The following is a 15,087-nucleotide window of genomic DNA, read 5'->3' as shown; positions in this document are numbered from 1 at the left end:
CGCTATCAGTAAGATGAAATATAAGTTCGTAGATGTCTTTAGGGCTGGACTCTCATCAAATGTGTGAAATTTTGAGAAGATAGGATCATCTCGGTCAAGTTCATGCAGCTTTTATTGTCACGAAAAATCTTCAGACTTTGCGTCACCGTAGCGGCCACGCCCTTTGGCGAAAAGTTACAATATTCGGTGTGGGGCATGATCAACATCTTAAGGCTTTTCTGACCAACTTTCAACTGGATCCCTTCAACGAGCTCAGCGCAGTAGATAAAAACGTAAAGTATGACATTTATTGTCACCACTAGGTGGCGCTAAATGTATAACTGAATTTTATCATATAGATGTTTTCAGTCCGTGACTATTACGTTGCCTGAGAAGTTTGAGATTTTTTGGAGCTTGAACATGGGAGTTATTAAGCATTTGCTCTTTCTGGACAAATGAAATTTTAAAGACAATATTTGATGCCCCGCCCCCATCATATAGTATTTCGAAAAGGCAAGACTTTTTGCCCAGTTGTTCTCTCAGGTCTTGAGATGATAAATGCCAAGTTTGATGTGAATTGGATGAAAAATGTTTGCAGAGGGGGAAAAAGCATGACCACAGTGAATGTGCCAAAATAGGCCAAAATTGGACATAAAAAAATTCATAGCTCATTTCCTGTACATTTTAGCTACATGGTCCCAATAGGTCGCTTGCACATGTCGTCACTTCCGCCTCGGATTTCTCGTAGTCGCCATGCTGGGTGGCCTCCATTTACGTAGCGATTCGGTCTAACACGTATCTATCACGTTTGTTTTCTGCGTTTAAAATGGTACATTGTTGCTGCATCGTTGGCTGTTCGAACAAAGCCAAGGGGGAAAATGGTCGGTCTTTTTTCCGAATTCCGAAAATAATTAGGAACCAGGGCCTGGAGACAGAGGAGTGCGGACTCCGGAGGGAAGTCGTTACTTTGGGCTCGTGTGTGCAGCGATCACTTTGTGAGCGGTAAGCTTGTTTACCTTTATTTAATGCATGAGGATTAATAACGTTTCGACCGCCCATATATGGGCAAGTTGCTTATGTTTTGGATTCATGAGCAAGCAAGTTCGGTAGTACAAGCTGGCTAGCGGACGTTAGCCGAAAGCTAACATCGAACATTTTCACCCAAGTAGTGCCAGTGCAAAGTGTTTACTGCTGAAATTGGATTGATTAGTCTTGGGCTTTTAATGCCGATAACATGTTTTTTGGTGGCAAAATGTAAACTTGGAAAAAAAAGAGACAGAAGGGGCTGATGCAAGAAAACAGACCCCCGGTAGCCTACACATCATGCTAAAGAACTTATTCACGGCCACCCTACTGCGGTAAAATAACCAGTCTTTCCATATTTTATTTGTTTATATATTTGTTTATTTTAACAGGTCGCCCTGCGCCCGTTTTTCTGTCCAATCATCCCGACTGGGCTCCAACATTAAAGTTGGGTCCCAAGTTACAACATCTATGTCTCAGCCCAGTCGGTGCCAAGATATGAACGTGCACAGGAGAGACAAGCAAAGAAAAGACGACTCGAAGTGGCAGAGATTGTTGCAGTTATGCAGCCAGATGGCTCCAGTAACCTGTACCCTCAAGTACTGCTGACATCATTGACTCTGGTATGCCACTCAGAATTCATTACATCATATATTGTATGCATGAGTGAATGTATGTGTTTATGTTTGTGTATGTGTACACACGCACCTTATATTTTAGAGACATTTGGAAGTGTTTATAGAAATAAGTATTTGCCTGTAGCAATGTTCATACATTAAAAAATGCAACAAAATGTGTACATTTCTTTTACACTGACAAAAAAACTATACTACTTTACTATATTAAACCTATTACTGGTACCGTATTTTTTTGTGATTTTTTCTTTATTTTTTTCTTTAGGGATCTCATGCCACACCGACTTGATTGCCAATGACATGATGGAAACGAAGGCGAGCATCAAAGCATTGGAGGAGGACAACATGCGACTGTTTGTTTGGCGCTAATAAAGGCAGCGTTTATACAAATTCTATTGTTGGGTTTGTTTACAAAGCTATACATAATACAAATGACAGGATTTGACTCAATGTGCAATATGGTCCCTCTTAAAGTAATGGCATAAATCTCTATTATTTCTAAAAGCACAAAAAATGAAGTGAATGATTAGATGTAGTAATTTCAGGGTTAAAAATTGAACTGTTAATTAATGTAGTTTATTTTAGCACAGGTGCCTACCATCCTGAGATGACGGTATGATGTAATGTTGATGGGGTACGCAATGACTTTCATTATGCTATGTACAGAGGAAAAAGTTGCTCTCTTTTAAATTTGTTTAATGTAAGACAAGTACCAGTACTGTGTTACAGTTTTCCCAATAATCCTTGTTTCACACTTGTCACAAAACCACTGTCCTTTTGGCAGTCTAGATTGGCACACTTCAAGTGATATCATTTGATTTTACAATCTGCTGCAGCACAAAAAACTACTTTATTCCGCATCTTTGAAGTACATGAGCAAGTGGTAGGTGACAGCGGCTGAGCAGGAACACTGGAAGTCCACTGCTGATCTAGTAAATGCTCTCCCGAGCAGTTCAGGTAAGGAGGGGACTTTGGGGGGAAAAAAACTCTGGCTTTTCCAGCTGGCCAAAACGAGCGATCTGGGTGGACTCGCTCAATCACACTTTGTCCACACCACAAAGTCGCAGAAGTCCGTCCAGTTAAACTCATCTGTGCCTGAATCTGAAAATATTACAAACATTGTAATGAAAATATGAAACATAGAATTAAATAAGAAACTACAAAAAGTAAAGCCATACATACCTGGTAATACTATTGGTGTTGTCGTGACAAGTGATGGGAATTGTTGCCATCTGGCACCAGACAGAAATTGGGTGTTGTGACAGCCTCCTTAACCGTGAGATCATAAGAAAAGCTGTCAGTATGCTCAGTAGTTACCATGAACACGTTTTATTGTACTGGAAACTGAAACTAAAAATACGTCCTCTGAGAGTGGTTAACCTTAACCATTCAGATTAAGTAACATGTAACTAGTGAAAGGGTAGCATTAAATTTAATTAAGCCACGGGGAGGCTGTGCATAGTTACTTTTTATTCTTATACGCTCTGCCATATTTGCCTGTTATAAAATTGTTAGAAAAACCACATCAGGTAAACCTAGCTGTGCATGTAAACACAATGATAACAGGAAGCCTGAGAACAAATCAACATTTTTGTGTGCAGAATTACCAACACCATGTGGTTTACTTACGTGCAACAGCAACCGTTTCTTCTGATGCGATGTTAAAGTTTACACTCTGTATCCACCCGCTTACAAAATAATTGTAAGCCTCCAGGGATTTGTTGGCGTGTTATGGAGCATGTTGTCAACACGAGGTAGGGAAAGATGTCCAGAGATGTCACATTTGGCCAGCAAGCTTTCTCCGTCAAAAAAAAATCACCCTTGTCAGGACGTAATTAGGATCAATCCCACCACACAGAGACACCTTCTGCCTGTATCGTTGTTTTTGATCTTCCGGTAAATCGTGAAAATACTGCGAAAATTACATCAGGTTGATAAGCTCTACCGTGTAACTCGCGAGTGTACCTTGTGAACCGGCGGACACCCAAGATGGCGCCCGAAGAAAAAACTCCCATGATGCATTACGATGTGCAAGCGACCTATAGACTTTTTTGTGCGTCTCGGGGTGCTACACGTGCCTGCCAATTTTCGTTGCTCTAGCTCAAACGTGCCAGGCTTGGTTTTTATTTTTCTACGCTAGGGGGCGCTATAGAGACGCGTTGTTATGACGACTTCATAATATAAAATTTTTCGCCGGGCCTGAGGAGTGTGCAAAGTTTGGTGAGTTTTCGTGAATGTTTAGGTACTCAAAAATGCGATCGTTTACGGAGAATAATAATATTAATAATAATAATAATAATAATAATAATAATAATTCGAACGAAAAACAATAGGGACCTCGCAGCGGTCGCTGCTCGGGCCCTAATAATAATAATAATTCGAACGAAAAACAATAGGGACCTCGCAGCAGTCGCTGCTCGGGCCCTAATAATAATTTTTACAAAAACAATAGGGACCTCGCAGCGGTCGCTGCTCGGGCCCTAATAATAATAATAATTTTTACAAAAACAATAGGGACCTCGCAGCGGTCGCTGCTCGGGCCCTAATAATAATAATAATAATAATAATTTTTACAAAAACAATAGGGACCTCGCAGCGGTCGCTGCTCGGGCCCTAATAATATTTTTTACAAAAACAATAGGGACCTCGCAGCGGTCGCTGCTCGGGCCCTAATAATAATAATTTTTACAAAAACAATAGGAACCTCGCAGCGGTCGCTGCTCGGGCCCTAATAAATGTGCGTGTTGCGTTGCTTCTATTATTTGCGTGCTCAAAGTGGAGGAGAGATTTGAGGGGGTGCGTTTACATTGTAGTTCAATGTAGTTCAGGCGGGCGGGAGCGAAGGTACGTGGGGCGGTGCAAATGAGATGTTTGGTGACATGTGACGTGACGCTACACTCCACGGCTTGTTTTTTCCGTGAGATACCACAACAGGAGGGGGAGGAATTATCGTTGTTGCTGTCTGCGATCATCCCATCCCGAGCTCAACATATTAAGCTAACACTATGGAGACACTGTAGCGGGTAGTGACGGGAGTCGGAAGCAGAGTGTTTAACAGCAACAACAACTCACTGTGCGAGGCTCACAGACCTACCAACATTTTGTTCTTTTATCCTTTCATCCTTTCATCCCATCCAACTCCTCCTTCGTCCCAACGTTCCGTGGGTGAATTATGTTCTCATCACCACCAGTGTTGCCGGTAACGCGTTACTTAGTAACGCGTTACTCAAGAAGGTTGCTTTCTAAAGTAACTAATAGTCTAACGCGTTACTTTATTCTACAAAGTAGTCTGATTAAAGTTACTGTCCAGAGAATCAATGCGTTACTCCACATTTTCATGAAGAAGGCACACTATCTCACTGTTGTAACAGTCACAAACAACGACTGCTAACTACGAAGATGAGGCAGAAGTCATTGATCACCACACTGAATTCAGCCATGGTCTGGTCATGAATGGTTTGCACATTCAAAACAAAAGTGATGATACTTTTACTACTAGTTTTATTAACCAACAGGCACACAACACAACAAAAAAAGTGTGCATTATGGACCATAAAAGTGGTAAAAAAAATAATTTATTTCCATCCTCAACTGGTCCGTGAAGCATTATGGGATGAGGTCGTCTCCGCCCTCTCGCCAGGGGGAGTGACGTCAGACAAGTTACGTTTTCAGTAGGGGTGGAACAAAAAAACGATTCGACCGAACCATCGTTCGTCAAGGGGAGCTAAACGACCGTATCGGTTGCAAGTGAGGCTTTATGGTTTTCATAACAATAGCAAGAGTTCTGCGCCGTGCTCTACTTGTTTTGTTTACATTTCAGTAGCATCACCATTCAAGCTACTTCCGTGTTTCCGTGCTCGCGACACGGCGCGCGCGCGCGCAACGAGTGACAACATACAAATGGAGACAGTTAGCAGAAGCCGGTGCCGTACATCTCGGTATTTCCCATGGCTATCGAGTCCTCTCGGTGCACTTGTATGTCCCGGGCCGGCGTTGGTACTGCGCGCGAGCCAAAAAGAATAACTCCCGTGACGATCCAATGCATGGATTCAAACGACACAGGTATGTCCCACAGCCAACACACCAGCTAAGCTAAAAGCACACTGCAAGTATCTCATTTCTCAATTTGTGGCTCCCTGTCAATGTCTACAACTAGCATGAGCAGCAGATAGGAGAACTGAGACGTGCCCGCGATTACGACAGCCCAAAAAACAAAATATAAACAGTAGTGATTCTGTGGTCATCATCGTGTCTCAGATTAAAAAAACAAAAAAAGATGTCATACATTAACCAAAAATGAAAGTGATGACAAAAGAAAAAAAAATTGTTAAATACAAAAATTGTTGATTAAAAAGGGAAATGAACTTTTGGAAGTATTTTTGCATATATTAAGTGGTTAAAATGTGTTTGATAGATTTATTGTTCCATAAGGTGGCTTCATATTTCTTTTGGCTGGACGGTAGGTTTATTTCATGTCTTAAATTTATGTTTCTGAAATACTTCACAATGTGCAAATATTCTGTTTAATTGTGTTGGTGTCTGTCTAAAGGTTAAATATTTATATTTAACATTAAATTATCAACCTTTTGTTTTCCTGATCCTTATTTTGAAGAGAAAAAACAAACAAACCAAAAAACAATTATAACTGTCAATAACTACTAATAAATATTTAAACTGATACATGTGTACACACTGGAATAGCGGAACAAACAAACAGAGGAATTTAGGGGATTTTCATTTTCAACCTGGATAGATTTTTATTTTTTGTTTTATAAAAAGTATTTACGTTACAAGAAGTCAAGAGAGACTGCCTATTTTGTTTTTCATAAAAAAAAAACTTTATTTTCATGTTAAAAATGCACTTTCAATAAAGTATTTGGAACTCCGTTTCTACTGCATTATTTTTATGTTGAGATGGTATTATCGGCAGCTGCTGAAAGTAACTAAAAAAGTAACTTTTAATCTAACTTAGTTACTTTTAAAATCAAGTAATCAGTAACGCAATTTAGTTACTTTTAAAACCAAGTAATCAGTAAAGTAACTAAGTTACTTTTTCAAGGTAACTGTGGCAACACTGATCACCACACAAGCCCCCCCAGAATTCACCCATAATCAAACTCCGGATGAAGGGGCGGCAAAACTGCCCGACCCCTGCGGGTAAAGTACCCAGGGAGCGCGGGCGGGATGGGCACAGCAGAAACATCAGAACAGTCCTGCGCACCAACTGGCGGGGATGCAGGAACAACTGGAAGGGACCCCGCACGGTCTCCCAGGTGCAGCCTAGGGGGGCAGCCGCGACGGGGGGCGCGGGGCAAGTCCAAGGGTCCGGCCATGTCAACATGAGCCGGCTTAAGCCTGTCAACAGAAACAGTTTCGGAACGGCCCCCAACATCCACGACCATAGTCTTGGCACCATGCTGCAGGACCATAAATGTCCCGTCGTAGGGGGGACGCAAGGGACCACAGTGTGCATCGTGTCGGATGAAAACAAACTCGGCCGACTGCAAGTTGGGGGGCACCCGGGCCACAGGGGTGCCATGCTGCGACGTGGGCACGGGGTGGAACGCACCAGCAGCGTCCACCGGCGGCCCAGGCCTGGGTGCGGGCCAAGGCGTCGAGGCGTCCGGAATGAAATCTCCTGGCACTCTTAGTACCTGTCCATAGACCAACTCAGCCAACGAACACTGCAGGTCCTCCTTAGGTGCAGTACGAAGGCCCAGCATGATCCAGGGTAGCTTGTCGACCCAATTACCGTCAGAAAGTCCAGCGCGCAAAGCGGCTTTCATCGAACGATGGAACCGTTCGCACAGCCCGTTAGCCTGAGGGTGATAAGCGGAAGTGGCGGATCGCCAGCCAGACAGCAAGGAGCTCCTTGTCGAACGTGCTGTACTTGCGCTCCCGAGGGACCAACGGCGGGCTGAAAAACGCGAGTGGCTGCCACGCACCTTCGACGCGCTGCTCCAAAACGGCCCCGACGGCAAAATCGGATGCGTCAGTAGTGAGGGCGATCGGGGCATCCGGGCGTGGGTGGGCCAACAAGGCCACTTGGGACAGCGCGGCTTTCGTCTCTTCAAAAGCCTTGCTTCTCACATCGGTCCAGTCGACCACACGGTTAGGAGCCACACCCTTAAGTGCGTCGTAAAGCAGGTGCATCACATGGGCAGCGTGGCGGATGAACCTGTGGTAAAAAGTCACCATCCCGAGGAACTCGCGGAGACCCTGGGCCGTCCGGGGTCGAGGAAAAGCGGCAACAGCTTCCACTTTTGCCGGGAGCGGGATGGCGCCGTCCTCGTTGATGAGGTGGCCGAGGAATTGGATGGAGGGCACACCAAAGACACATTTAGCTCGGTTAAAAATCAGTCCAGCCTGGCTGAGCTTGGAGAAAAGCTGCCGGAATTGTGAAAGGTCTTCTCCGATGGAGGAGCTGGCCACTAGGATGTCATCCAAGTAGACGAAGAGGAACGGCATAGCCCGGAGAACGGAGTCCATGAGACGCTGAAAAGACTGGGCCGCCTTTTTAAGGTTATCACAGCAGTCTTAGGCACATCGGCGGGGTGTACCGGAAGTTAGGAAGTTGATAGCCCCGTACCAAGTCCACCTTGGAAAACAGCTTCGCACCTGCCAGGTGGGCAGAGAAGTCCTGTATGTGCGGGACCGGATAGCGATCGTGCGTCGTGGCATCATTGAGGCGGCGATAGTCTCCACACGGTCGCCAGCCACCGTCCGACTTCGGAACAATGTGGAGAGGCGAGGCCCAGGGGCTGTCCGAACGACGAATTATGCCAAGGCATTCCATGTTGGCGAATTCGGACTTAGCTGTGGCCAATCTATCAGGGTTGAGGCGTCGGGCCTTTGCGTGAACCGGCGGGTCCACGGTCTCAATGTGGTGCTCGACCCCATGCTTGGTAGAAGTGGCTGCAAATGTAGGCGTGGTCAGGCTGGGGAATTCTCCAAGAAGCCGCGTGAACACGTCGTCATCTGAGAGCGGGCTGGCGAGGCCCTCAAACGTCTCCACATCACACCCACAAGCAACAGTGGAAAACGTCAAAGCGTCCAACGGGCGGCCATTTTTAATATCCACCAGTAGACTGTGGGCACACAAAAAGTCCGCACCAAGAAGGGGGAAAGAAATGTCCGCAGTGACAAAGTCCCAAGTGAATCGGCGCTCCCCAAAACATACATCCACTGTCTTAGTGCCGTAGGTCCGGATAGGTGCATCGTTGGCCGCTGACAGGTGCGGGCAGTGAGTGCCCCCGGCAGCATCTTCAGCCGAGGCAGGCAACACGCTTTTGCGGGCGCCGGAGTCACAAAGGAATTTTAGTCTGGAGAGGGTGTCCATGATAAACAGCAGCCTGCACTGTGCGCCCCCACTCACAGCTGCAACTGAGTGGAGGCGTTGCCGTTTTCCGACGCAACAAAGGAGCAAGGGGCGCGGCACCTCTTCGCCTTGGTTCCAAAACGTGCGTGAAAATAGCATAAGCCAGGGGCTGATCGGCCATCCACGGCAGCGCGTGCCTTATGAGGTGCCGTTGCGGCCGCCGGGACTGGGACGGCGCGCGCAGAGGCCAAGCCCTCGTGGTTGTAACAGTGGGTGGCCAGGAAAAAAACGGTCAGCTTCCTCCGCCAGAGCATGTGGCTCGGAGATGGAAGTGTTCGCTAGCGCTGTCTGGACATGAGGAGGCATGTGGTGCAGAAACAGTTCAATAAACAAAAAGTTCGGCTCCTCCGCGCCAAGCAGGTTCAGCATTTTTTCCATTAGTTCAGACGGCTTACTGTCCCCCAGGCCCTGGATGGCGAAAAGGCGGCGAGCCCTTTCCAGCCGTGACAGCTCGAAGGTCTTAACGAGGAACGCTTTGAGCCCCGCGTACATATCCCGGAAGAATTATAAATATTCCCCCGGAATACATTCCCGGGGAAGAGGGGATAAAACTCACGGCTCTGGCTGCCGTGGAGCTCCCGAGCGCGGACACGACGTGGTAGTAGCGCGTGGAATCGTCCGTAATTCCCCAGATGGCAAACTGAGCTTCAGCTTGTACAAACCACTCCCAAAACTCCGGTAACTTGAGACCAGCGGAGTTCGCCATGTGTTCGATCAAATTCTCAGCCTCGGAAACGTCAACGAGGCGGATGTCGGGGTCACCAATGTAGCGAGTAGTGACGGGAGTCTGAAGCAGAGTGTTTAACAGCAACAACAACTCACTCTGCGCGAGGCTCACAGACCTACCAACATTTTGTTCTTTTATCCTTTCATCCTTTCATCCCATCCAACTCCTCCTTTGTCCCAACGTTCCGTGGGTGAATTATGTTCTCATCACCACAACACAAACAAACACACAGGCAGGGCAGGGTGGCGAACGACGAACTTGGCAGACCTGGGTTGGTATGTATTCACTTTTTTGTTTTTGTTGCATTTATTGAACTGTGTACCAAAACAACAGACGACATCACTATTGATATTAGCCAAAGCATCATTAGCACAGTGGTGGCCAGTTAATTGCGATGCTGAAACTTTTTTTTTTTTCTGAGAGGACTTTTGCCATAACGTAAGTGAAGCAAAGCAAAGCCCCCATCTCCGGTGTGTGCGAATGTTAATGAAGCGGCCGCGTCCAGAGGTGTGAACACACTATACAGCTCTGGCAATGTAACGCTAGCGAGTAAGCTAATCGAAACATTTGTTTTTGTCATTTCCTTTATTTAACCAGGCAAGAAACTCATTGAAAGTAACAATCGCTAATCCAAGAGTGATCTGATCACATGCTAACAACGCCCCTTCGCTATTTGTGTGAATGTAGCATTGTTAATTATGTGGCTCGGTACAGAAAACAAACATTTAAAGTTTACGTTCCCGATTTTCCGCCAAGATATCGCAGTTAGCTTGTCTGAACGGGGACTGTGGACAATTATTTTTAGCGAGTCAGAACGGAAAGTGTGGACAGTCAATTTGTAAGAAAACGGGTAAATGCCAGTCCAACAAGAACTAACTCGAAATTCCCGACTTTCCCAGCTGGTTGGATGAGGTAGCCGGCGATAGGCACTCGGCTCGTTGCAAAGTTTGCAAAAAAGATAGAAAGTTGGGGACTTTGGGCGCGAATATGGTTGTATGGGCAAGGCAAGGCAAGGCAAGGCAAGTTTATTTGTATAGCATACACAAGGCAACTCAATGTGCTTTACGCAAGGAAAGGCAACACATAAGCATCAACAAACAGTAGTTAACATTCAGAGGAAGAAAAATAAATGAAAATAGGGTACAAAATTTTCTTTGAAGAACATACAATGACAATATTAAAACATTACTCAGCAAACTTTAAAACATTTAGCGTAAGGAAGTTTAAAATAAGAATAAAAGTAATAATTAAAACTAAAAAAAACTTAAAGCTGTTTAAAATAGGTTGTTTGTATATAGTGATTGTTGTGTACATTGTTTTGAGAACTGAAGTTCATCTCAGGTTGGTCATTGTCAATATTGTTTATTGCATTGCATATGTGATATGCTTTTGGTGCACTTCGACATGTTTGAAACCAAAATAAGTTGACATAGTTTTGAGAAACAAATATGTGACACCCCCCCCCCCCCCTTTTTTTTTTTTTTTTTTTTTAAGGGTCTTCGGTCAGTCGTGAAGTTGGTCTAAAATTTTTCTCATAATGGTCTAAAAAAAAAAAAAAAAAAAAAAAAGTCTAAAAAAGGTTTAAAATTTCATGCAATTTATGTTGCGGCGAATGACGCATGTACGTGCAAATTGACACAAAGACGTATAATGTTACGCATTACGTCATCACGTCAATTTCACGATTTCACATTTTTATCATACAAATAAAAATACACCGGTAATATCGTAGAAGGTATGATATGGAACACCCCTACGATAGATAATAACATATGACTGGAAAATATGGAAAACTATGGCATAAGAGGTCTGTCATATAGTTGGATTAAGAGGTACCTCGATGATAGAAACCAGTATGTGTATTTTAATAATTTCAAATCAAATCAATTGAAGATTACCCATGGGGTTTGTGCTTGGCCCTAAATTATTCATATTATATATTAATGACGTGCTGTATATCCAAAAAAAAAAAAAAAAAAAAGTTCTATTTGCTGATGACACAACTTTGTATTGCTCTGAAGAAAATCTGGGGCAGCTTCTGAGTACTGTGGAAAAAGAGCTTAATATATTAAAGAACTGGTTTAATACAAACAAATTATCATTGAATTTAGATAAGACAATATTTATAATCTTTGGGACTAGACTAGTTAGACATCCGGTCAAAATAATTGATGAATCAATTGAAATTGAAAGAGTGTTAGGTGGAGCGACAGGGCAGGCACCATTAGAAAAGTCTCGTCGAGCTCAGGGAGAGATGGGTGCTATCGCGAGATGCTGTGACTATCACGGGACCGGTAGCGAGATTGGGAAAATCTAACATGGCGGCGCCCTGCTGCTAAAATAGAATTAGCGCTATATTTCTAATTATACTCAAATTTAACTACTAGATAATTTAGATTTCTTCTTTACAAAGAAAGATTTGAAATATTATCCAGTGTGGAGGACCTCGAACGTTTTATTGACGATTATTTTTATAGCTGCGCGATGGATGATCTGGCTAGTCGTGACAATCCTTCTAAAAAAAGGAAAAATGATTCGTCAACAGATACGGATGATCTAGCAACCGCCGACGTCTCGGTGAGTATGCGGGATTCCATAAATAAAAAACTTGGCATCCTCTGTCTCAGCCGCGAGGACGTCAAAGAATTAAAGGCAAGTTTGGAATTCGTTAGCCAACAGGTAAGCGACCTCCAACGAGATAATTCCGAGCTACGCTCCTCACTTGTAGCTGCTACAGCCGAGTTGGAGACGATTAAAAAGGAGAATAAAATGCTAAAGGAAACGGTCTTAGATGTTCAATCCCGTAGTATGCGGGAAAATCTAATATTTTCAGGTATATCCGAAAATACCCCAGATAATCCAGAGAGCGAGATAAAAAAAATTATGACACTATCGCTAAAGATCCCTCAGAAGACGGTAAATAATATCTCTTTTCACCATGTACACCGGCATTTCAAATATAAAGAATTGGTAAAAAGTAAAGGACGGGAGCTCAAAGGGACATCTTTCGGGATGAATGATCAATTCCCAAGACAGATAAACGAGCGGCGAAAAGCACTGTTTCCTATAATGAAACAAAATAGACAGGAGGGTAAACGGACTTCGATGGTCGTTGATAAATTATATATCGACGGCCAACTATTCCGAAACCCCACCTCCACCCCTTGGCTGTTCTAACTGATATTGGTAGAGCCGAGTATTGTGTGATTATTTGATGTATGTGTAAATATATATATATATATATATATATATATATATATATATATATATATATATATATATATATATATATATATATATATATATATATATATATATATATATTGTCAACTTCCGCTTACCCGCAGGACTTAAATCGGGAAATATGTCCTGATCGACTCTCCAATTAAAGGGTTAGAAATTCCCCTTTTTCCTCACCAGCTCTAAGGCGTTAGTGTGAGGAGACGGGAATTAAATAAGCCGATATATCAAAGTGGATTCACCTAGGTTTGTTCACTGTCTTCTTATCATGAGGCCAATCCGTTTCCATCCACCTATCAATCCTGAGTGAGTAACCACACACACAGGGCCCAGGAATGATAATCTGAACACCTCACTTAAATTGGCAGCTCCACTTTTCTAAGTTGTTTGCATTTGTTATTGACCTAGTCATTTAATAATCCTTGTTAGAATCATACGGATTTGTTACATATCAAGCTGGATATTTTTTATTTTTAATAATTAGTAAATTAAAATTGTATTAATAATGAAATAAGTTTAAATATATTGAGTAAAAGGGGTAGGACTAGATAAGTTTTTAACTTCTTCCTACTCCCTTTTGAACATGTAAGTTATGATTGATTGAATGATTATTTTATTGGGATTTTCTTCTCTTTTGATTGTTGTTGTTTTCTGTTTTATTTCTGCTGTTTATATGTTCAAAAAAATAATAAAAGGAAAAAAAAAAAAAAAAAAAAAAAAGGAGTATTTGACTTTATTAATACAGATGGAGACACTCATTAGATGTTATTCGAGTGCACTTACCTTTTTCCAAACGTCCGTTGCTGTTGTCCTCCTCGAAGAGGGAAAAAATGATATTGATGCGGACTTATAAAATGTCCATAAAAATAAAATCAAAAACAAATAAGGACTTATCAAACGTCCAAATATCAAAATAAAATCAAAAACAAATAAGGACTTATCAAACGTCCGAGTCTCAAAATAAAATCAAAAACAAATAAGGACTTATCAAACGTCCTCGTCTCAAAATAAAATCAAAAACAAATAATAAGGTCTTATAGAACGACCTCGGACTCATTGAACGTCCAAAAATAAATAAAATAAAATCAAAAACAAATAATAAGGTCTTATAGAACGACCTCGGACTCATAAAACGTCCAAAAATAAATAAAATAAAATCAAAAACAAATAATAAGGTCTTATAGAACGACCTCGGACTCATAGAACGTCCAAAAATAAATAAAATCAAATCAAAAACAAATAATAAGGTCTTATAGAACGACCTCGGACTCATAGAACGTCCAAAAATAAATATAATAAAATCAAAAACAAATAATAAGGTCTTATAGAACGACCTCGGACTTATTGAACGTCCAAAAATAAATAAAATAAAATCAAAAACAAATAATAAGGTCTTATAGAACGACCTCGGACTCATAGAACGTCCAAAAATAAATATAATAAAAATTAAAACAAACCAAACAAACTAATTAAATCACAATTAGTTTTTAAATCATTTTATTTGGACTTATAGAACGTCCAAAAAAATAAATAAAACCAAAAATAAATAAAATAAAGATTAAAACAAAACAATAAAATGATTGATTCAAAAATTGTCTTTTAAACAATTTTATTGACAATAAAAGATAACCAATATAAATCATCAAAATCACATTTAATGATAAAACTTTAAATCAATCAAAATAAAATAAAATAAAATAAAATAAAAACAGAAAATTAAGAATAATATAAACCTTTTACAATAAGCTTTATAAGATTGATCATTTCTCAAAAAAGCTTAAGACCTGATTGACAATAAGATGTTTTTGGCAAAAATAATTTTAAAGATATGAGAGTGTATTAAATGGCCCCTACCCTAACACGCGATTAGTCATTCATATCTTCCTATTATACATCATTATTGCTAAAGGATTTGTACATTACCAATCAGAGAAGAAGTATTCCAGTCACGGCTTAATCCCAGTCCTTCGTAAAAAATCCAAAGTCCCAGTTGCCACTGCATCTTTCCAGTTTTAATCCAATTTACAGCCATCACTATTCTCTCCGCTCCTTCTCCTAACGCTTTGTCGACCCCCCTCTCCAATGCTTTTGCCATCTCGTCCGCA

At 41.9% G+C, this 15,087-nt stretch overlaps 2 long non-coding RNA genes across 2 annotated transcripts; one reads left to right on the top strand and one right to left on the bottom strand.

Annotated features, from left to right (window-relative positions):
- Window positions 1-692: 692 nt before the first annotated feature.
- On the top strand, window positions 693-2,146 carry LOC144004483 (uncharacterized). Its single transcript, XR_013279392.1, has 3 exons — window positions 693-981; window positions 1,395-1,625; window positions 1,903-2,146. It is a non-coding gene; the product is annotated as an uncharacterized LOC144004483 (long non-coding RNA).
- A 170-nt stretch (window positions 2,147-2,316) lies between these two features.
- Window positions 2,317-3,665, bottom strand: LOC144004489 (uncharacterized). Its single transcript, XR_013279398.1, has 3 exons — window positions 3,267-3,665; window positions 2,820-2,906; window positions 2,317-2,738 (listed from the first exon to the last, which is right to left on the bottom strand). It is a non-coding gene; the product is annotated as an uncharacterized LOC144004489 (long non-coding RNA).
- Between the last annotated feature and the right edge of the window lie 11,422 nt (window positions 3,666-15,087).

The sequence above is a fragment of the Festucalex cinctus genome, chromosome 17, assembly GCF_051991245.1.
Source record: "Festucalex cinctus isolate MCC-2025b chromosome 17, RoL_Fcin_1.0, whole genome shotgun sequence".
In the NCBI taxonomy this organism is placed as follows: Eukaryota; Metazoa; Chordata; class Actinopteri; order Syngnathiformes; family Syngnathidae; genus Festucalex; species Festucalex cinctus.
The sequence above is the reverse complement of the archived record's forward strand: the minus strand, read 5'-3'. Positions and strand labels throughout refer to the sequence as shown.